The sequence below is a fragment of the Apium graveolens genome, chromosome 4 (genome assembly GCF_009905375.1).
Source record: "Apium graveolens cultivar Ventura chromosome 4, ASM990537v1, whole genome shotgun sequence".
Classification (NCBI taxonomy): Eukaryota; Viridiplantae; Streptophyta; class Magnoliopsida; order Apiales; family Apiaceae; genus Apium; species Apium graveolens.
The window spans coordinates 23,391,998-23,400,211 of record NC_133650.1 but is presented as its reverse complement, the minus strand read 5'-3'; positions in this window follow the sequence as shown (position 1 = coordinate 23,400,211).

Genomic DNA, 8,214 nt, shown 5'->3' with positions numbered 1-8,214 from the left:
GGGATACTTTCTTAGCATTGCACTTTCTAACTCTCAAGTCAATTTTCCCATATTGTGGTTCTACCATCAAACTCTGACTAGTTTGATAACCCTTCTCCTAAGCACTTATTCCTTTGCAATCTATAACCTTTCCCGGTTGCTCCATATAGGTTACGTCTGGTTGCATGTCTATGCGCTCATATGCCCCTATTTGTCTGGCATCCGGATTACACTTCCTTAACATTGATAGTGGAACTCATTGCAAACTTGTTGCAGGTTCGTGGGTAGGGCTAGTTCATTTGATAACTTTCCAATACGTCTTAATACCTCAAAGGGTCCAACAATTCGTAGGCTTATCTTTCCTTTCTTTTTGAACCTCATCCATCCTTTTCAAGGGAATACCTATAACATCACTAGGTCCCCTACTTCCTACTCTTTATCATTTCGTGTCAAATCAATATACTTCTTATGTCCATCTTGGGCTATTACCAGCCATCCTCTGATTAGATCTATTATATCCTTGGTCCTTTGGACTACTGCGGGTCCGAGCATCTTGCGCTCTACAACTTCATCCTAACATAAGGGAGATCGACATTGTCTTCCCTCAAGGATCTCATAAGGCGATATCTCAATACTGACATATGATCTATTATCATAAGGAAACTCAATCTGTGTTAAGTGATCGTTCCAATTTCTCTCAAGTCTATTGCACAGACTCTCATTGTAGCTTCTAGCATTATAGCTTTTGCTTCTTAATACCCATTCTTTTCCAGTTCGTAGTCATTACTATCTTCCGTACATAATACTATACTGATTACACTTTTGCTCGTTAGCATTCTATAACCTTTTAATAATTGCGTCAACCTTAGTATCACGAACGCGTTAGATTCAGAATACCACCGCACTGATACTACTCCTTCCTAGCTGCTTCTATCTTTGAAAGCTTGATCCATCGTATAGAAGTAAAAGAATTTATTGAGAGATCACTATGATCATGAACACTTGTTATATCGCATAGTTAGTACAGAAGGTGGCCAGCCTTTAGTACTTGACAAGCAATTAAACAACATGCGGTATCCTACTAGGCTTCCATCACAAAGATAGATAGTCATTCGGCAATACCTCCCCTTCTGGAAGGGTTGTTCTTCTCAGCTTACATGAAATGAAAAGGAGAGAAAAGAACGAATTGAAGAGAATTGTATATATATAAAAAAAATATACTGCCACAAAATATCTGGCTTGGAATCTACATCTGAACTATAGAGGTTTATCATAGGAGAATCAAAACATATATGTATATAAATCAACATCAAGTATAATAGCATCGCATTTCACATGCCTAAATTTTTTTTTTTTTGCTATTCTGTCCATCATTCTATGGACCCATGCTCTTGCTCGAGCTTATACACAATCACCTTTGAAACTCCCTCAACATCGAAATCGAATCCGGGATTTCATTCTAGACATCATCATTATTAGAATTATATGCTTGCACCGCAACCTTCCTCGTATAGTAATACTACTCTCTATTGATCAGAAGGAATAAGTATTCAATAGGTAGATAATCGACTTAATTAGCCTATCAATGATAACTTATACACCACCACAACTCGATTAGTGGTACTTAATCTCAACATTCATTACCATACAAATCTCGCGGTTGTAATCGACTCATTACTCAAAGAATCGTTGATGCATTACTATAGTCCACCACGTACCTACGGTAGTCATTCATTTTCCTAGGAATCTTAATAGTTAACCATACGGAGTCCATACCTATCGTATCGAATTCTTCTAAGGAGTTAACATAATCACCGTTCATAATTCATGAAGAACACTCCAGCTCCTGACGTACTTTCATGACATGAAGCAGATAAAATTGCAGAAGAGTTTCAATCAAAGCAATGATAGCAGGTTAGTACCATTATTAACCATATGTCTTTATTGGGAGACATACATCTCAAAGGTTCATTTAGTCATTTCGTAACATGGTCCTGGCTTATCTCAAGATAGTATCTTCTAAGATAGATAGCCCGCTTATGGCGATTACACGAATTAAACCTTTACCAAACTACTATTACGGTTGGGTATTGCAAAGTCATCAGAAGGAATGTCAATCTTCCAAACCATAATACAACCTTCACGGCTTCAACCATCATCACTGTATTCCTCTGGCACGAGCGCCTATAATTATCCTCTTACATTTAAAGTGTCGGCCACCTCTTTGGCCTTTCCTGATAGTAAAATTTCCTTACAATCAATGTCATTTTAACCACCTCCAACTAAATTTTCTACCTCATTTCAATCACTGCTTATGTGAAAATTCTTTTCTTAAGTCCTGGTGAGAAAAGAAAAAAAAATCACCATTTTTCCATAAGTCATTGCCTTAGTCTTTAGATGTGAACATTGTCACGACTGACTCTCGGTCGTACTTAGGACGTCTCTTATCTTGGGTCCTTCTCGTTTTCACTAATCTCGACCTTCATTGGGTTGATCTATACTTCTTATAGTTTAACACGTGCCCACCTGGCATTATTATAATTACGCCATATTTCCTTTATCAAATTTCTATTCTTGAGAACTTCGAATAATACCTTTCTCCTTATAAAACCTCTAAGGATATCCTTGAATCGTTCCTCCTGTATTCCCTAGATACAGGGCATATCAAAATACCATTTACTAATACTAGAACCATTGTCTATTTACTTCTGAAAAATTTCTCTACTGATCTTAAAGGTTGTTGTTACTTTAGTCCTTCATTCCATACTACCCAAACTCATAATATCCCTATTAAGGGTGAAATGCCAACCTTTATGCATTCCCCTAGGGTTCATCTCAAGTTATCGAAGTTATATCCTCAATTCCACCTTTAAAAAGGTACTTGCATCCTTCCATGGATAAATCAAGTCATATATCCTTGATAGATTATCTTATTCAATCATTCCCACCCCGATAGTCTATACCAATTTAATGATAGCATCCTTATTCAAAATAAGTTCAATCCATATGGCCTCCAAAAGATAACAACGGTCATCCACTTTTCTTGCCTGATTTGGTAATGATAACAGGGATGTTCTAGAAGATATTGGTCATGTTCAACGTGAACTTCTTCTTAATAAATCCTTATTTACTTTTGTTGTTTATCTCAACAGTCATCTCAATGTTGGGATATCTTTCATACTTGGCGTCTCCCTTTCTGGGTATCATGCCCCCGATCTTACACTTCATATTCTTGAAGGTCACTTCCTTCATCGAATTTTCCTAATTTCTTACTTTCTTGTCTCCTCGGTCTATCTGCGTCTCCTTGTTTATCCTTCGGACTATCTCAAGGTTTCCTCGAATCCTCCCAACTTAAAGGGGGTACAATATATATATATATATATATATATATCTTATGCCTTCAACCATCAACTTTAACTCATGGTGAATCACTCTCATCCTGATGATTACATACTTTTCTATTTCTATTGCTACGAGTCTTTAGGATTTCCTCATACCCAACTCCCTCATCATTCCTCAAACTCTATTGCCTTTATATTCCTTTCCACTTCAATTTCTTTTTATTTTCCTTTCTCTTACAATCATTTTATGAACCCACTAATCATTTACTTCAAACATCACGTCGTTCTGGGATTCTTGTCCACAGAACGAATCTTGACAACTTTTACAACTTAGATTCATAATTCATCACACTCGTCCGCCTTTGTTCTGGCTCTAAAGCTTTTACACTTCCTCCATAACCTTGGGAAGTACTTTCCCGAAAACAATTGACTGAACTTTAATCAGTTTATTATAACCTCTGGCTCCGCGTCTTTCTTGGCCTTTCACCAGCGGGTGGCCTCTCTCTTAGGAGGGTAAGTGACAAAAACAGTCTTTTGTGATTCGTAAATCATTTAATATCTCAAATGATTCCTATATTTCCTTTAGCCAAGCTCTTGCCTCGATTGGGTCAGCTTGTTCCTTGGAACTCTGAGAGCTTAGCGACTTAAAGGTCCTGAAAGAATTTCTCACCGCATGGTTTCCTCAGGGTCGTGGTTGGGGATAATAGTATAAGTTCTGTTTAGACAGATCCATGAATTTTTGTATAGGAGTACCGTCTCGGGTCTCCTTATCTTGCTCGACTTCTATTTTCTCGGTATGAAATGTTTCATCCTTCTCCCATAATCAGGGTTATCTTATACGTTAAAATCCTTATTTTCCATTTCATTATATTATGGGTTCTTTCTTTCTTCATGGCGACCTCCCTGACTATCACATTCAGGATTTTGCCCTAAATCTTATTCCTCAAACTATGGCTTTCATCTAAGATCTCGTCCTTAAGCTCTTGAACGTTTGGAACCCAAATTTTGTAGGAATACCTCATTATTCCCTTATTATCTTTCTCGGTATTAATCTCTTCTCTATTTGTTGTATTGCAATCTCAAACAGCTTTTCGGTACCGGCTCCGATTACCTTCACTTCTATTTCCATTTTCTCAAAATCTCTTATCAACTCTTCAGAAGACATTATCATCTTGAGTCCCTCCTCTCTACTAAGGGCGTTAGCTACCACATTGGCTTTACCTGGCTGATAAATAATCTCATAATCATAATCCTTGATTAGCTCTAACCACCTCCCCGGGCGCATGTTGAGCTCTTTCTACGTAAAATATACTTGAGCTCTTGGGGTTTGTGTAAACTTCGCACTTCTCTTTATACAAGTAGTGCCTCCAATCTTTAGGGTAAAACTATTGTCGTGAGCTCAAGATCATGGGGGGATATCGAATTTTATATTCCCTTAATTGTCTTGATGCGTACATGATTACCTTACCATATTGCATAAGCACGCACCCTAATCCCTTGTGCGAAGCATCACTATAAATCACAAAATCTCCTTTTTCCCTCCGGCAACGTCAACACAGGGGCCGTCACCAATCTTTTTTCAGTTCTTAGAAGCTGTTCTCAATTTCCTCTGTCCATTCGAACTTCTCAGTCTCATGAGTAAGCCGCGTTAAACGGGCTGTGATCTTTGCAAAATTTTGAACGAACCTACGGTAGTAACCGGCAATTCCTATCTCTTGTAGTCGCCCTGACTACGGTCATCAATTCCTCAATGGTCTTTTCTTCATTCTTGTCAGGATCCTCCACGGGATCCTTCTCAACAACAATCCTTTTTGGGATAACATCCTTAATTGCTAAATCTTTAATATGAACATCATCTAGTCCCTCGTTAGGACGCTCTATCGGATCCATAATCTGATCTCCAATATGTAGTAAAACATCATCGCGTTATTGCTCCTCAACCTCAGGGTTCGAAGTCCCGCTACCATACATGATAACGAACTACGCTTTTATCATGATATTTATAAGGGTTCCCATAAGGGTTTTAACTGTCAGTACTACGTTAGGTAGTCCGACTATGAACTTGGCAAGAGTTCTTATTATCTTAGTGAACTTATTATTTTAACGTCACATCATCTCTGAGGTTTATAACGCTTAGCTCTGATACCATTTCTGTAACACCCCCAAATCCGGGGTCGGGGATCCGGGTTGTCACGAGTTCCATTTCCCTTAATAATACTTAATCTTAATAATCAACCAACTACTGCGTACTGTGACCCCACAATATACACACACACCACAAGTTATAGTCTCAGAGATGAATATCCAAAAATAACACAAGTCATTTTATTCCACAATTATAAGCCATTACACCTCAAAAGGGTTTCTGAATAAATTTACATATTCCTTGCCATTATTACAATTCATAAATATACATAAGCCTGGCACAACAAAAGTTGAAAGCCTAGCCTATTGGTAGTTCCTACCTCAGCTACAACGGCATCAACGCCTACAGGAAACTGCGGAACATTTCCTATCCGCTTATGAATTGGGAGCTTGGTCCTGTTCATCTTGTCTATCTGTTGTTGTGTGATGAAAGTAGAAAGTAAGGGTGGCAACAAGCCCACTGAAATAATATGTATAATAATTAACAATATATGAGCATTCTCATAGTACTCATGAAAGTCTTGGTCAAGAAGAAATGAACCAAGTTTGATCTCTTAACGCGACCAAGTCGCAAAATATTCAGTATATATGTACATATACTTTTCAAAATCTTGGAAGTCCTCTTCCATGCATAATAAACACAGAGTTCCAGTTTATAACTGTATAAGAATATCGTTGCAAGGTGATCTCATATATCTAACTTTGTCTCAACGTTTTTCTGAAAATCTTTGACATGCATAAGATAATCATTTACTAGATATAAGTTTAAAAGATGAAGTTAAAAGATACTCCAATATACTTATATCTTTTCCGAATACTACTTGAACTACCACCGTTCAAGTTATAATTAGTTTCAAAAGTTTATCACATAGATGAGACTACAAGACAAGATTTGAATAGATTCAATCTTTATAATATCATTCAAAAGAAATGAAGTTACGACATACTTCATTAAGTCACGATATATATATCCATATATATCTCTCATACATTTCCTGAAAACCTCTGTCATATAAAGTATGAACAGAGTTGCAATATCCAATGAATTTGGAAAGAAAAGAATTTTGGCATAAATCCGATATCTTGCTGATCAGGCAAAGATACCCATTAAGTAACCTTTTCTACCGTAGATGGATGAATTCCTCGCCGGTCATCACCCTGGCCCCATTAGGACCTCGCGCTAGACCGTTACCCGGCCACTCACGTGTGGATGGACTGTCACCCAGCCTCTTACACCTTCATAGACCGTACCCCGGCCTGTCGCTTATGCCGACTCAATTAGATGGACTTACTTCCCGAACATTGGGCAAGTAATCAAATTGTTTTCTCAAAACAGCAACCACGTTGCGAATATAAAATACACCACAGGGCCGGATCCCTTAAATTTTTGAGCGAGTATTCAAGTCCCCTTCAAAAGGAAGATCTTAAATTTGAAAACGAGTTTTGGGATCCGCCCTAACTTTTAAAATCATTTTGAAGACTCGAAAACAATTTTGAGAATGTTTGGAGTAATGTTGATTTAATGAAATAAATCAGTCCCGATATATTAGAAAATATCTGAATATTATTATTTAAATAATATTCCCATAAGGATAATCCTTATAAAAATAATTGAAGTAGAAGTTTTAAAACTTATACTTGAAATGAATAATAAATAACCAAAGATATACTTATATGAAAGTACGATCTTTATTTGAATAATCGAAAATAAGTTTGATTATCGAAACATTATTCTTTAATAAAATAAGCGGAGTAATAAGTCCTCGAATGAATATTCAAAGTAATATTCATTAAATAAAATAAACCGAGTCATAAGTCCTCGAATTAATATTCAAAGTAATATTCATTAAATAAAATAAACCGAGTCATAAGTCCTCGAATGAATATTCAAAGTAATATTTATTAAATAAAATAAACCGAGTCATAAGTCCTCGAATGAATATTCATTAAATAAAATAAACCGAGTCATAAGTCCTCGAATGAATATTCAAAGTAATATTCATTAAATAAAATAAACCGAGTCATAAGTCCTCGAATTAATATTCAAAGTAATATTCATTAAATAAAATAAACCAAGTCATAAGTCCTCGAATGAATATTCAAAGTAATATTCATTAATAAAAATAAAGTTATCGAATAAACCTTATTCGATTAATAGTTTTGAAAACTATATCTATATATATATATAAATATATATAATATACTCGGGAACATCGACTCCCGGTTTTAGAAAATGTTCGCCTTTAGGTCCCCTATACTAAGGGTATACGCAACTACTGCTTATCTCTAGCATAGGTATTATGCAATTATAAGTAATTGAATCAACAATTACATATCAAGATTACGAAACAGACATGCATATAAACCATATCAGCATGCTCCAATATATCGCAAGATTTGCTAATTAACAAACATGCATCTATCACAAGATAATGCATATACATATATACATCACAACAACAGTATAACGGGTAGAAAACTTGCCTGAGTGTTCCCGGAGAGACTTAAGCTTAGAGTGGGTCTGATAATCTATGAACAACAACATAAGTCGGAATTAAATCCCGGTCGCTTAAGAAACTAGACTTTAACCAATTGAACCTTAATGTTCGCTTATGGTCACTTCTACGCTTAACGAATCACATAAGTCGTTCGAGTACCCTTGGCTCCACCATTTTTAATAAATTAACCATTAAGAATTTTAAGGCGATTCTTTCGCAAGTACCCTACCAACTGCCTAATCCACTTTACA